This window comes from Sorex fumeus, unplaced genomic scaffold (genome assembly GCF_029834395.1).
Source record: "Sorex fumeus unplaced genomic scaffold, SorFum_2.1 ptg000035l, whole genome shotgun sequence".
Classification (NCBI taxonomy): Eukaryota; Metazoa; Chordata; class Mammalia; order Eulipotyphla; family Soricidae; genus Sorex; species Sorex fumeus.
In genome coordinates, this window is record NW_026606092.1 from 29,624,603 (window position 1) to 29,641,462 (window position 16,860).

The following is a 16,860-nucleotide window of genomic DNA, read 5'->3' on the forward strand; positions in this document are numbered from 1 at the left end:
GCCTTGCACGCAGCCAACATGGCCGACCCTGGTTCGATTCCCAGCATCCCATATGGTCCCCCGAGCACTGCCAGGAGTAATTTCTGAGTGCATGAGCCAGGACTAACCCCTGAGCATCACCGGGTGTGACCCAAAGAGCAAAAAAAAAAATAGAATGAGATGTTCTTAAACTATAGAATGTAAAGAAAGACTATCACTATCTTTTTAATATTTAACTTACATTTATTAAAATTAAATCACATTTTGTATTCCTATAATAATTTGTGTTAATTAATTTCTTATTAGGAATTAATCCTTTTATATTTTTTAATATATTTTAAATAAAGAAATGAAAGAATGGAGAGAGCAAGGCATGTATAGTTTTTTCTCTAGACTGAGTCTTTTAGTATCTTACACACACACACACACATGCACACACACATATGTGCACACTCACACAAATCCATGCCCAACCATTTCTGCAATATATAGTATTGTTTTTACTAAATGATACAAGGTATGAAAAGGCAGCCCAAATAGGAAGAATGCTCCCAGTCTCCAAAAGAAACTGTGCTCAAATTCATTACTTGCAAAAGCTTCATTTTGATTACTTTTGTTTTGCTCTGAGGAATACTTTAATATTCAGCTGGAAATATAATTTCTGGAGGACAATATTGCCTATAAGCCACAAGGAAAATAAGACGGGGTAAAGGTGAAAGGCACTGTATTGCTACTGTGACGTGAAACTAGAGAAAGGGTTCACTTAAAAGAAATATTTCACATTATTACTCATCCGGAAGAAAGTTTTCATTGCACAGAGTAGATGCATCTACTTAGCTGGATCTGTGTGGCCTCTACTTGACACTTCTAACATGGATAATCTATTAATCACTAAATTTTCTCAAGAAAAACACTCATGAAATTCCCAACTGCTGTGTATTTATTTCTCTTAACAAATTGATTATGAAAACTTTCACAAAGTGCTTCTTTTTTTCCTTTTTCCTTTTTCTTTTTCTTTATGTTTATTTATTTAATTTATTTTCTATTAGTGAAATACCATAAGGTACAGTTGTAGACTTGTAAACTTTCGTGCTTTGGGTTTCAATTATGCAATGATTAAGCACCCATTCCTCCACCAGTGCCCATTCTCAACCGCCAATGATCCAGGTAGCCCTCCCACCCACACACCCCGTCCCCCCACCCCATCCCGCCTCTGTGGCAGGGCATTTCCTGTTGCTCACTCTTTCCTTTAGGGTGTTGTAGTTTGCAAAGGAGGTTTTGTGTTGGGTCTATAGTCTACTTTCAGAATGCATCTCGAATCCCAAGAGAGTCCTCCAAACATGTTTTACTTGGTGAAGAGTGCAGCAATGAGCATAGAAGTGCAGATTTCATTTCTACTTTACTTTTTTGCCTCTCTGGTATACATTCCTAGGAGTGGTATTGCTGCATCAAATGGGACCTCAATTTCTAATTTTTCTTTCCACAACTTTAAGTATTTTATTTTTTTCCTTTTTTTTTCATTTTATTTTTTTCTTTTTCGGTTTCAATTATACAATGTTCAAATACCCATCCCTCCACCAGTGTCCATTTCCCACCACCACGGATGCCAGTATCCCTCCCCCTCTCACCCCCCACCCCATCCCTCCCTGCCTCTGTGGCAGAGCATTCCCTTTTGTTCTCTCTTATTGGGTGTTGTGGTTTGCAAAAGAGGCAATGGACATAGAAAGATTGCATTCATCTGGGGAACATAAAGTAACAAAATAGGAGACTAACACCCAAGAATGGCCAATATTAGTTCCAGGAATTTTACTCCATGGCTTGGAGGCCAGCCACACATGCTAGGGGAAAAGGGAGCTCAGATAGAGAAGGGAGCACCAATAAAGGGTGTTGGGAGGATCCTCTCAGGATGGGAGAAGCATGCTTAAAGTCGACTATAGATCAATTTCTAATTTTTTGAGAATCATTCATACTGTTTCCGAAAGGGCTGAACCAGTTGGCATTCCCACCAGCAGTGAAGGAGAGTCCCTTTCTCACCACATCTGTGCCAACACTGTTTGCTTTTGTTCTTTTGGATGTGGTGTGAGATGATATCTCATTATTGTTTTCATCTGCATCTCCCTGATGATTAGTGATGTAGAGCATTTTCTCATGTGCCTTTTAGCCATTCAAATTTCTTCTTTGAGAAAGTTTCTGTTCATTTCATCGCCCCATTAACAAATTGTGCTGGCAAAACTAGATGGGTATATGCAAAAAATGGGCTCAGATCTCTACCTAACACCATGTACAAAAGTAAGATCAAAATGGATTAAAGACCTCAACATCAGACCGGAATCCATAAGGTACATTGAAGATAAGGTTGACAAAACTCTCCAGGACATAGAAGCAAATGGTATCTTCAAAGATGTCACACCACTGGCCAAGCAAGTGAAAACAGAGATAGACAAATGGGACGATCTTAAACTAAGAAGCTTCTGCACTTCAAAAGAAACAGTGACCAAAATACAAAAACAGTCTATAGAATGGGAAAGAATATCACCCAATACCCATCCAACAACGGGTTGTTATCAAGAATATACAAAGTACTGGGGCTGGAGAGATAGCACAGTGGGTATGGTGTTTGCCTTGCACACGGCCGACCCAGATTCGAGTCCCAGCATCTGATATGGTTTCCTGAGCACCGCCAGGAGTAACCCCTGTGCAGTGCCAGGTGTGACCCAAAAAGCAAAAAAAAAAAAAAAAAAAAAAGAATATACAAAGTACTGGTTTAACTTCTCAAGAAGAAAACATCCAACCCCATCAGAAAGTGATTCTTAAAGGAGCACTGACACCACTGATCAATTCATTATTGAAAGGAAACAGTGTGAACTAGTGTGTATATCCTCATGTTCCTCATTACTTATTGCTAGCTAGTTGCAGTATTTTTTCAATGTGAAACATTGATAGGTGATTGGTCTTAGGAGGAAAGGAGGAAGTAGATCATTTGCAGACTCTGTCTTCCTTCCCTCTCAACTTATTTCTCTATGGCTGTGTCTCTGAGATGCAATATCCCTCTGTATCTCTGTCCCTGAGCTTTGATAAGACCACCTCCTCACTGTTTTTTCCAGTCTAAAGGTAGCCATAAATTCATACTGTGGCTACACTCTAAATCACCTTCACATGTCACTTATTTACTACACGTTTGACATGAATAAAAGGATAATGGAGAGAACACAATCAGTGAGTACACATTCATAAGTACTTGTGAAAACTATAGATTTTGAGAACTTGTATCTTAAGAGATGAGTGAGTAAAACATCTGTGACACAGAAACTCATGCACATACACACACACTTCAAAAAGGTACAGATAGTGTATAGTGAAAGCTCTAATCTTTGTCAACCCATCCCTTCAGTTCTGGATTTTAAATTTCATTGAGATCTACACAGGACTCTTGCTCTTACAGAAGGAATATCTACTATACTCTGAGCACAGAAACTTTGCAACAGGCTTGACACCAGACCCTCCTTAGAAGGAGCAACATTTGCATCAATAAGTAGCCCATTTGCTTGCCCTATAGGATTCTTCTAGATTGAATGAGTCTGTGTACATGTATATTTTTACTCCTATTTATAGTAAAATTCCATTTATTATGTCTAAAACCCCAGAAAAGGTAAATAAACAAAATTTATAGCTCCATTCGTTAGTAATTGATTTTCTTAGTGTTTCTGGGAATACTCCAAGTTCCTAAAGGTACTCTAAATCATCAAAGTAAGATTAACCTATGTTCAATGAAGTTTCCAAGTTTTTTTTCTTTCTCTAATAGGATTCATTTAAAAAATGCTTAAATTAGCTCATACTGTATATACCCTAATTTTCTTGGCATAATGGAGAGATTACAAATATATTACAAGCTTTGGGACCTTAAAGCAGTTACAATACTCATATGAAAAGAAAATCAAAATATAAATAAACTGCCATATAACAATATTTCTATTAATGTCACATGCCAACAAAGATGATTTTCTTTCTGTTCTAATGTGTCCTTAGCAACCAAGTTACAAATTAAATTCCATTTACCAATGGAATAGGTCTTACAAATTTGAACTAGACATTGCTTTTCTGATCAAGGTTTAGGCATCGTAAAAGCATTTGTAAAAACACACACAGTGGCATAAAAACCTCAAGCACCCCACAGTTGTCATTTAATATAAGTGAAACCCAATTTAGATAATAATTACAGGGAAATTATATCATGAGATCCAGTGTACTCTTGAAGCACAAAAATAAAACTATGATTATCATAAAATTTTCTTAATGACATAATGCCAGCTCTGACCACCACAAGAATATATTTAACCATTGTTTTGCTTGACTTATTGGATATGAAGAATATGTTAGGAATGGCTTGATGGCCTAAGCCTCGATTAAATTGAGCTGATGCATTATTTTTTCTAGATAAACTTCCCTGCTGAGTTTCCAAGAACTCAGAATTTCTCACTGGCCTTTGAGCTGACTTAAAAAAAACAAGGCTAAGATTTTTAAAATGTCTTCTCCTCATGGTTACAGTGGTATTATTGCATCGTTTCTTTTTCATAAGAACGGATCTAAAATTTTATCCCCCTAAAGAATGTCAGATCTTGAATTTTCTTAAAGTGACAGTTTCTGAACAAATCAAAAATGTAAGAAAAATGAAAAAATGTAATAAACCTAGCATCTACAAACAGGTACCTAAGTCTTTAGTTTGAAATTTTACTAACAATTATTAAATAGGGAACTTCAGTGTTCTTTAAAAGATGATTGATTTCAATGGTACTATGATTAATCAGAATATTCTATAAGCATACTCTTCATTCTTTCGACACCCTGGATCAATAAATGCGGTGTTCATAAAAGCAACTACATCTTAATGTTTACCTATCTTTACCTAAGCCTTAGAATTTTTCCGTTTTTTTACATTATGAACTTTCTCATTTGTGGAACATAAAACTACACTACAAGGTAGCATCAAAGGCCAGAGGCAAAATAATGAGAGAACTAATACACAAGAATTGAGTTGATAAAATGAAGGGGGTTGAAAGGGCGGATTTTCATGTGCATGGGGGGCAGAAAGGAGTACACTGGTGTGGGTATGGTGTTGTAATTATTTGCATGTGAAACTACTGTGAGCAATATTGTAAACCACAGCATCTCGATCACTAAAAAAAATTAGAGAGCAACAACAAGAAAAAACCTTTGCGCTTAACAGGTCATCATCTATGAAATATTACATTTTCTATTAATGTATCCTAATTAAATTTAATTTTATTTACCCCGTTCAGTTTTCCAAAGGCATACATTCCATTTTAACTTTATTTTGGAGTCATTCTTTTGGGTAAAGTGGCATACATTTCTATCTTTTTTAGTTTACATTTTGTAAAAATTACCCATTTTCCTTGTCAAAATCTTCAGTGGCTGTATTGGCAGCTTTAAAATTAAAAAAAAAAATAAAAGGTAGGATCATGGGAAAAGTGCCAACCTGCTCTTTGGCTTCTCTACCATACCTAGACTCTCTTTTAATCATCATAACAAAAAAAGACTGGAAAATGTCCATTGGATTTGACAACTGGGAAGCAATTCATGACTTTGGCAAAAACTATTTCAATTGGAGCAGTAGGATGGATTCCAGGCTGCATAATTTGAGGAGCAAATACAGAACAGCAGTAAAGAAATTCTATTAGTATTGAGAACCTAGAAAGTGAAAGGAAGGCAAAGGATGAGGCAATAACTAAGAAGGGAGTCCTGAGTAGATTCTTTGGGACCAGAGAAAACTCACCAGGTTCAGTACATGCTTTCCATGTAGGAGGCCCAGGAATCATCCTGCCACCACATGGTCCCCAAGCACTCAAGCAAAGAATGGATGCCAGAATAAATAATAACCTATTTACAAAGCGCTGTAGCACTGTAGCAATGTCCTCCCATAGTTCATCTATTTGTTCAAGCGGGCACCAGTAACATCTCCATTGTGAGACTTGTTGTTACTGATTTTGGCATATTGAATACACCACGGGGAGCTTGCCAGGCTCTGCCATGTGGGCGGAATACTCTCGGTAGCTTGCCAGGCTCTCCAAAAGATAAATTGAGGAGATATTACAATGGGTAGGGTACCTGCCTTGCACGCAAATGGCCCAGGGTTGATCCCCAGCATTATCCTTATGGTCCCCGAGCCTTCCCAGAGCCTGCCAGGAGTGATCATCCCTGAGCACAGAGCCAAGGGTAAATACTGAGCATCACTGGGTGTGGCCCAAAAGCAAACCAAAAAAGTGACTAAGTGACTTACTGTTTCACTTGAACTTACACTTAGTATATACAAGCTTCCTTTGGCATATTTAATACACAATAATAAATTTTACTACAAAATCCTTTAACTCATTCACCATTTGTTGATAAGATTTCTCTAAATCCCCAAAATGCATAATATGATAAGTTAAATATGTATACTACCTTTGTAATTGGACTGGAGCGATAGCACAGCGGGTAGGGCATTTGACTTGCACGCAGCTGACCCAGGTTTGATTCCTCGGCTCCTCTCGGAGAGTCCAGCAAGCTACTGAGAGTATCTCGCGTGGATGGCACAGCCTGGCAAGCTACCTGTGATGTATTTGATATGCCAAAAACAGTAACAACAACTCTCACAACTTGTTCTGAGACGTTACTGGTGCCCGCTCGAGCAAATCTATGAACAACAGGAGGACAGTGCTACTGCGCTACCTTTGTAATTGGTTCAATCCCTGGTGCTGTAGGTTTCCTTTCCCTGAGGAAATCAGGGAAATTTTCCCTTCTAATCATCTCATTTGTTGCTTTCAGCTGAATGATATTTCTAAACACATTTCTGGTCCCAACAGCAGAGAATGCTTAATTCTTTCACCTTTAACTCTGTAGCTAAAATCGTTTGTCAACTCTTTCACCTTTTCTTGTCATTTTGCAACTTGCATTCACTGTAACTTTTCTATTATTCAAATACTGTGTAATTTCTTTGGGGTTTGGGTGCATGTGTATGTGTGTGACCATGTATACCACCACCAAATTTTCATCATACTATGATAACTTTCTAAGTCTTTGCAGTACTAATGACTTCATACTATTTTGAGCACCTCTTAGCTTTCAGTTCTTGGAGCTGATATACTACTTGGCTATTTTAAGCGCTTCTATCATGTAGGCACTTACCAATAGCCTCTGCTTGCCAGACTTGTTGCCAAATCAATGGACAAAACTAGATCCCTATTTATATTCTCTGATACAAAACTGTTTACCTTGAATCATAAAGGATTTAGGGATTTAGATCTTACTTTATTTAGACTACGAGCATCATATGTTCTAAAAACTTAAAATTTGAGAATGTGATCAAGGTGTTTGTACAGCAGCAGGGCAGAGATAAGTCACCCTGCCCTCAATGCCAGCAGCAGAGAGTTTATTACTGTTCTTATTGTTTAATGAGAATTCTTAAGCCATGAACTCAAAACACTTCATGAAATTAGATTTATATTAACCAGAATATAAGGAACCATCTTAAGAGGTAACTCAGAATGATAAACGATGTTGGAAAACATAAGGAAAAAATAGATTAACCTGTAGCTCAATTTCTTCCCTACCATGCTGATTCTACTAATCTATAAAATCGACAGATGTGATTTTCTCTTCTAAACTCCATTCCTTTTTTTTCCCCACCATCATATAAACTCCATGAAAATTCCTTTAAAAATGTAGTCAATGTAGGGGCCTCAGCAATAGTACGGCGGGTAGGGTGTTTGCCTTGCATGCATCTGACCCATGTTCAATCACTGGCGTTCCCTGTGGTCCCCTGAAAAATGCCAGAAGTAATTTCTGACTGCAGCGTCAGGAGTAACCCTAAGCATTGCTGGGTGTGACCCAAATAGCAAAGAAAAAAACAGTCAATCTCATATGTAGAATATAAAAAAACTTTGTAAGGGAACAACAAAGTCCAAAAGGTAATAGAAACAAAGAGCAGAAGAACTCTCTTCTGTAGGAAGCTTGCCACTGGACTGGGTGGCGTAGGGGGCAGTGATAAATTAATAGTGGAGGGAAAGTATGCCTGCTCTACAGGAAGGCTGGGACACAGGAAACTGGGGACATTGGGATAGGAAAGTTCACACTAGTAAACAGGTTGGTGTTGAAACACTGTATGCCTGAAATTTAAAAATGAAAAATTCTGGAACTCTGGAACTCACGGTGGTTCATTTTTTCCTTAATTTTCCCTCAAAAAATGATAGTCAAATCTCTGAAGGGGGCTAGGGAGAGATATAAGTGCTGAGGTCCGTGCCTTGCACAAAGCTGACCCCAGTTTGATCTCCAATATGATATCATTCCCCCAGCACCACAGAAAGCAGCCCTGGAGACTCCTGCACACACCACACGGTGTGGCCTGGAGGAGCCCAGCCCAACCAGACTGACCCAGGTCATCCCTAGAAGCAGAAGGACAAAGCAACACCACATGGCATCCTCAGGCCCAAGACTGAACTGCTGACCAAATCAGCTGAGAATGACCAAGAAGGGCCCCAGGGTCTTCCGAACACAGCTTAGGAGGACTTGCCCCCACCCCCAATAAAATGAATATATTTAAACTATAACAACGATTAGTAAACCTAACTAGGTCAAGCCGAGTATAAAAGACGTCATGGAAATATAGTATAGAACCACTGGCTAAAGTCTCCTTAAGGAATCCTGTAAGCTGAGGGGAATTACTTTAACTATCAGAGCATATAGAAAGGCTTACATATAAAATGCCAAAGGAAAGTCTTCTTGATGGTCTAATGAACACCCTTGCTATCTGCATAAACTTTTCTGTACACGACTCAGGGAGCCAAACCAGCATAGCAGCAACTCTATGCAGCTGATGGGCTGTCAAATGCATCTCTGTAGCTTATAGTACACCACTCTTAGTTGCTGACAATTGCTAACAAATACTAAGGGATCATTTTGACATTGTGAAGCACTACATCCTTCACAAGTCATGGGAAACCTTATGTAGTCATACCCAAACACACTTCCATTACACCCACTCCTCTTTACCCCTCATATGCCAACGCGTAAGGATTACTCAATAAAAGGCGAAAAATTTATTCAATATTAAGGTAAAGGCCCTCCCGTTGATCGTCGATTTGCTCGAGCGGGCCCAGTAACGTCTCCATTGGAGACTTTGTTGTTACTGTGTCTGGCATATCGAATACTCTCGGTAGCTTGCCAGGCTCTCCGAGAGGGGCGGAGGAATCGAACTCGGGTCGGCCATGTTGGCCGCTTGTTAGGCAAACACCCTACCTGCTGTGCTATCGCTCCAGCCCTCTACCCGCTGTGCAGAGTAAACTGTCTGCCATAGAGGTAGGGGGAGGGTTGGAAAAGTGGGGTAATACTGGGGACATTGGTGGTGGAGAATGCACACTGGTGGAGGGATGGGTGTTTGATCATTCTATGATGAAACTCAAACAGGAAAGCTTTGTAACTGTATCTCATGGTGATTCAATAAATAATAATAATAATAATAATAAAGGATTACTTACTGTGACATAACGTCAAGATTCTTAATCTTTAGTAAAAAAAAAAACAACGGGAGAGGATCTACTAAAGAGTTTGTGATTGAGATGTGAAACCATGATATGAAGTTGCTGTGATGCAAAAAAGAGACTCAGGCTTCCTACAAGTGAGCACCAACCAGTGCAACTGCTGCAGAGCGGTCAGGAGTGAGTGTCATCAATTCAGCAAATTCAGTCAGAAGAGAGAAAATAGATTGGGACCAGAATTTATTCATCCTATTTGATTTATGTAGATATTTATTTATTTATTTGGGGGCTTCTGGGGGCCCACTGGACATTACTCAGGGCTTAAGCCTTGCTCTATGCTGGCAGTACTGGGGGACCAACGCAGGGCATGGAACCATGGTCACCTGCATACAAGGCAGATCCTTCAGCCCTTTACTATGTTTCCAGCCCCTATCCTCATTATTTTTAGTTTAGTATTTTTTTTATTAAAGTACCATGAGATGCTAGCCACAGTGTATTCTATATGCCAAACATAGTAACAACAAGACTCACAATGGAGCCCTTACTGGGCCCACTCGAGCAAATCGAGCAAATCGATGAACAATGGGAGGACAGTGCTACAGTGCTACCATGAGATACAGTTACAGACTTACAGACTTTCATGATTATGTTTCAGTCATATAATGATTGAGCAGCCATCTCTCCACCAGTGTCCATTCTCCACCACCAACATTCTCAGTACCCCTCCCACCACCACCACCCCTTCCCATGCCCTGCCCCTTAAGCAGGCACATTTCCTCTTACTCTCTCTCTCCTTCTGGGTGTTATGGTTTGCAATACAGATACTAAAAGGCCATCATGTTTGGTCCATAGTCTACTATCAGCACACATCTCCCGTCCAGAGTGATCCCTCCAACCATCATTTACTTAGTGTCCCTTCTCCATCCAAGCTGACGTTTCCCCCAACATCTGAGGCTGGCTTCCAAGCTGAATTTTGTATAGCTGATCCCCTCGTAAGTATGGTGGTCAAGCTATATTTGAAGTCATATATAAATAAAAGTAATATTCCATCTCCATTTAATCTAACGCATTCCTGTCATTCAGTTATTTCTCTGAAATCTCTTAAATAAAAATCTAAGCATGAATAAGATGCATTTTATGTCCTTATAAAGAGTCCTTATTTATTTTGGACAGGGGCAGGGGAGTCTTCCAGTGTGCTTAGAGTGCCCAGGGACCCTTCTGAACAATACTCAGCCAAACTGACTAGCAGTTCTCTGAGGGCCTAAGAATATAGTGCTCTGTCCCTGTGGTGCAGAGATGATCTAGCCCAATTCAGGTAGTGCTGGGGGTGCCAGGGTCACTCTTTCCAGTCTACACCCAATGGTGCACATGGGACCATGTGCTGCTTGAGATCAAACTAGGGTCAGACTCGTGAGGGGCATGTGTCTTATCCTTCTACTATTTTACTAGGACCAGAGCTCATTTTCAGTAAGAGAATCAGACACAGAAATTTGGCCTTGCCAGGCGCAGTGGATGTGCTTATCACATTAAGGTAATTCAACTGCAAGTTTCTAAAAATTGGGATGAGTCTTATAGATGAAGGATCTTAATAAATACTCTCTGTAAGCTATCCACATAGCTTACAAACAAGTGCAACTTGCACATTTATTCATTTATTGGTTTGGCTTGTAGTTTGAAAACTGCTTTCTTTATAAAAAAATATTAAAATGTACTGTACTAGGAATATATTATCTTCACAAGCATTATATGTTAATTCCACCAACTCTATAATCCAAATGAAATATCTAATATTTATGCACATAATATTCAATGACACATCTTCTGAGTTTATCTCCACAAGGAAATTCCTTCCTGTGGAGCTTAAAATTTTTCTTCTTTCCAACCAAAGCCTGTTGCTAATATTTTTCCTATAATAAGCAACCCAAGTCATATTTAAGCTACCTCTGTTAAACAGCACTCCTCAGAAGAGATTTAGAATTATTAAACTGTTTCTCAATATCGTGTGCAGCTGAATAGAGGTTGCACTTACAAAGGAAAAGGAGCTTTTTTTATACATCCCATGCAATGAAAGGCATGTCACATTCTGCCTTTTCAACTGAAGCACGCCACAACCCAGAGGTCTGGTGACTGTCAGAAATTTAGCTTGAGAAAGGCCCTTTCATATTACTGAGGAGAATGCTAACTACCAGGAAATAAATCAAGCCTACCAAAAGATGACCACAATTTGATGAGAAATATCACTGTGGTAGGCCGCATGCCATTTCTGACTGCAATAACACTAATAAGGATAGAGTGAAAAGATGCTAAGAAATATATTGTCAAGTATCAATTAGAAAAACTGCATAGGTTCAGTCCTAGCTGAAAGTTACCTTTTCCCTTTCCAGAGAGAAGTGGATACTAGGCTATGCCTATTTCAGAATACATTGGACTTCCCACACCCATCAGAAAACCAACTAAAAAAAAAAAAACAGAAACTGAGATGGTTGATCCTGAAAACAAGAAGAATGAGGCAAGTGTATAATTAATATATGTGAACAGTTGTCAAGCAGAAGCCACCAAGACAGACCAGATTCATCTTCAGAAATGAATAGCATATGTGATTAATTTCTTACCAGAGGAGTAACAGAAGAATTTTCCTATTTGACAAACTGTGAAAGTGTTCCAGAGAGAAGATACAGAATTACTTAAGTTTTTTAAGAGATTAGTTATACTAATACTAAAGAGAATAATTAATAAACGTGTGACTAGTCTCACGCAAACAAGCTGGAAGGTGTTTGCCCTGGAAAGAAATCTGATGGTCACCAAGTAGTTAGAGTAGTAGAGTGGGGTATTCTGAGGACTGGTTTTAGGCATGATCCGCACAGCAGTCATAGCTCTGAGCACTAGATGAGTTCAGAGTAGAAACAGGGCTGGTCTAAACTGAGGCACACTGGTAAGCGCAAAGAACAGAATGAAGTTCAAAAATTTAACTGCAGGGGCTAAAGCGATAGCACAGTGGGTAGGGTGGTTGCTTTGCATGTGACCGACCCGGGTTCGATTCCCACATCCCATATGGTCACCTGAGCACCGCCGGGAGTAATTCCTGAGTGCATGAGCCAGAAGTAACCCCTGTGCATTGCTGGGTGTGACTCAAAAAGCAAAAATAAATAAATAAATAAATAACAAAAATGAATTTAACTGCAATGTAAAACTTCTCAATAACTCTCCCACAATCAAAAATATTTTGACAATACAATAAAAGTCAGATTACAAAATATATAATTAAACTGAATTTCAATGTGTTTCCTCAATTTTAATGTGGCTACTAAGAAATGTGCACTATGAAAAAAAAAATTCGAGCATTTTCAGACCCACCTGGAATTTCCAGGTAGAATACAGTAGCAGTAATTATAAGAAATAGCACCTAAAACTTAAAGAACGTTAGCTCTACAGAGAATGAAGCAGATTGATGAGACAAATGTACAATCTGTCTGTGGTCTGAGGAAAGTGTTTTCTCAAGCTCTCAGTCCACTGGTATAGGAGCACATTGCTTCTAGAAGGGCAATTACATCAGGTGCTGATGCTAGTTTCAATTTTTTTGACTTTTGTCATAAAAGTGAAATTCACGTTTAGATTTTTTCTTCAATTAAGTGAAACACGTTCTAACGTAGGTCTTTTATACACCAAGCAATATAACAGATACTTTCAAAAACCAGGGAGAACCTTCTCTGCAGAATAGGCTGGTGTGCACTTACTTGTCTGATGATTAAATTCTGCCTCCCCCAACACACACACACACACACACACACACACATACACACACACACACGTGCGCATACGTGCTAAAACATGGACCTCATTATTCTTTGAGTGAACCTATCACACTTCTAGACAAATCTGAATGTAAGAAAGTTCCATCCTGGAATGACTAAAAAAATCTCTTTTTACAAGTTTGAATCTTCTGAGCTCCTTTATATATGATTGTGCCAGGGGCAAAGAGAAAAACTGGTCATGCTCCAGCATTGTATTTCTATAGAAATTGTTCAGAGACTTTACTATTGGAAATGGGGTTATTATATATTCCCATGGAAGTTCATGTTAAGAGTCCTCAAGCTGACAGAGCAAAACACTTTTAAGAAACGGATCTTCAAAAGTGTGATTTCTCCCACCTACTTACCCAAAACACCATCGGTCTCTTAATAAACGTGTCCCCTTCAGCCAAGGACACTTGCCTGCCAGGACGCACGAAGAGCAGAAAGTGAAACAAAGGCACTTGCCTGATCAGATTGTTCAACCCAGTCTTGGGATTGATCAACACCAAGGCCACACTCACATCTGGCTACTAGTTTTCCTTTTCTTCCCAACGCTTTGTGATCATTTCAAAAACAAATGTTTTGCATATTTGGCAGAACAGTTCTTTCTTAATTAATGATAAGCTGCTAATGAGAAGGTATAAGAAGTGGGTTTACTAACTATGCCGGAATTTTCTCTATCTTTCAATAGTTCCTTAAGAAGCCAGTGCTTTTATAATCACGGTTTCAAGCTCTTTACACATCTAAAAGATATTAAAATCTTCACACATAAGGCCTGTGCCAAAGCAAAATACAAACTTCCCTATTTCCAAATGGCACTTCTGCCTTTCAGATTGCAGTACTTCAGCAATACTCTTCATGCCAGTCATCTTCTTTGTGTGTAGAAGCTTCGGCACTGGGTGGAGGGTGTGTCGACATTTGGGAGAAATTTCAGCAGATATTAAGGCGAGTCTTGGTTGACTCAAACTTTTATTTGCAGGACTGCTGCTGTATAAGAAGTAGAAAGAGCTTTGCAGCCCAGCAGACTTGCATGCAGCATGGCTATGGTTTAGCAGCTGCACTGGCCTTAAGGGACAAGATGTCAAAGGTCCCTTTCATATTCCTAGTATGAAAATTGAGACAAGATAACAGAACTCACCTCACAGCATTATTGTGAGAATTAGGCATTTTGATTCTACTGAACACAGCCAGTAAACTGCATGTTGCAGATAGTTAACTGCATGTTGCAGATAGTTATTGGTAACAATTGTTATTACCTACCTGGATACTATTTAAGATTCGCCTTAGAAGTTCTCAGAGGGCTGTTACATTGAGGCATCCATGCTGTATCATATTCCCCTGTAAGAGTTTTCAGAATTCTTAGCCGAGAATGAGAATACCCTTTCTCATTCAAATCCTTTACTCTCAAAACTCCACAAGTAGATGCTAATAAGAAAATAGATTCAATCAAACATTAAAATTAGAATTTACCACCTGAGTTGTTCGGACCGAGAGAGGGCTTTGTGAATTGGCATAATCAGAGAAAGCTCAGTGGAAGGATAATTAAAACTGGGTTTTGATTGATAGAATTTGGATAACTGGGGGCTTGAGGGTGGAAAATCATATCTGGGATATTTTGTAATAGGTGCAGGTTATCATGGATAGGAGAAAGCAGGTAATAGGAAGCTAATAGTTAGAATTCCATAAATGTGAGCTAGAAGCTGGAATCGCAATTATTTGTTAAACAAAGAATACCTCATTTATGTTTTCCAGGCTCTATTTTGCAGTGTTTGTGCTTGTTTTATTATGAGATGCACAGAAAAAAAGAAAAAAGTTTGTTCTTTAAAGAGTTTTAAACATTATTAACATCTCTTTCTGCTCTATGACAGACCAGAAGATTTCAATTACAAAGGATGGGTTAGTTTTAGTGAAATGAAGCCCTATTAACATGAGAACACAGAAGTTGATGTAAAATAAGTTGAGATCATTCTGGAGGTGTGGAGATGGAAAAATAATTACCTTTTCTCCAAAATCAAAAGGGGGAGGGTAAGAAAAAAAAACCCTTGCTGAACCAACTTCATATATAGATACTTTTAATTACATGGTCTAAGAGAGCTGTGTAGAGTTGAAGAAATTTAGTCCTGCCCCTTATCAAGAACATGATTTAGTATGCTTATTTTATGTTTGGGGTAAATTGAAGTTAATTACCTTATATGAATTAATAACTGAATACCAATGGGCCAAAGCACCTTTGGGCACTTTGATAATAAAAATGCATGCAAAAAGTATATTTAAGTGTTTTTTTAAAAAATATAAATGTTAAATTAGAAAAATGAAGATATGTATTTGAACAATTGTTAAGCTCAACTTTTTTATAATGCCAATGGATGTATGGTTGCATTTATTATTGCTATAAAAATATCAAGAGATACTATTATAACTCTTTGCCATATGGTAGCATTCAAGCACAAGTAACCAACCAGACACACTTTAAAACATTACAGAAGAGGACTACCTCCCAGCCATCACCCCATCAAGCCACAATGGAACTCTCTTTGTGTCTCAAATGACACTAATCAAAAAGGTCAAGGGAAGAGCCCCCAGGACATCATGTTGATGAGGTCATAAAGAGACTCAGAAGAGCATCTGTTTACCTACTGGTACAGAAGTCTTTCAATATTTTCACAGGCAATAGTGTGAAAAGTTAAATTTTCCTGGATATGTCTGATGTATGCATGAAAGACAGAAATCAATAGAGAATCATCCAGAAGTGAACTCTGCTCGGAGAGATTACTGAAAGCTTTGGTTTTATAATTAAAATCTTTCATTTATGTGTACTACTTGTTATGCTTTTAAAAAAAAACCACCTGGAAGCACCCAAAATTAAAACATGCAGTACAACAAAGCTGCACTTTAAGACCAAGGCTAGGGTGCCTAGCTGTGAAGACACTGAGAACTTTTCTCAATATTGTGATTCTTCCAGAAGTAAGGCGCTACTCACTAACATAACCTTAGAGCACAAACCAGCAGCCAATCTTCATGCAGGCAAGTGGAGCACAGAGAAGGGCTCCTCTCCAGAGAAAGCAACAAAGAACAGCTGTACATTAGCTACTTTGGATTCAGTTTTAGCTGCAGCATATTTAATTATAAAAGGTCCATAATTAAAATATGCCTAGAGAGGCAAAATCAAAAGCAAGCATCATGTACCTTGTTGCAAAATACCTAAGTTCAGCACTGTAAGCCTTTTGGTTCCTGTAGGAAATAAAGATTCACACTTTTACATCTAGGTCAATGTCTATAATCTTTTTCTGAAATCAGGACTTCGGGTTTTTGGTTTGTTTGTTTGTAATTTTTTTAAATTTATGTATGGGGGGGTTCTCCTTTTTTTTCCTCATTATTACTGTTGTTTGTGAGCGACACCCTGCTGTGTTCAGGGAGTACTCTGGGTTTCTGCATTAAGGAATCACTATTGCAGTGCTGTGTGGTGCCTGGGCTGTAACTCAGATCAGGTACATACAGGTGTACCAAACCCACTAAACCACTACCTAGCCCACTGTACTATTTCTCTGGCCCAGAACCTC

At 38.7% G+C, this 16,860-nt stretch overlaps 1 protein-coding gene across 1 annotated transcript in view; it reads right to left on the reverse strand.

Moving 5' to 3' along the window:
* The window catches only part of THSD7B (thrombospondin type 1 domain containing 7B), a 975,852-nt gene that overhangs the window by 954,135 nt on the left and 4,857 nt on the right, over nt 1-16,860 (reverse strand). The window lies entirely within an intron of this gene.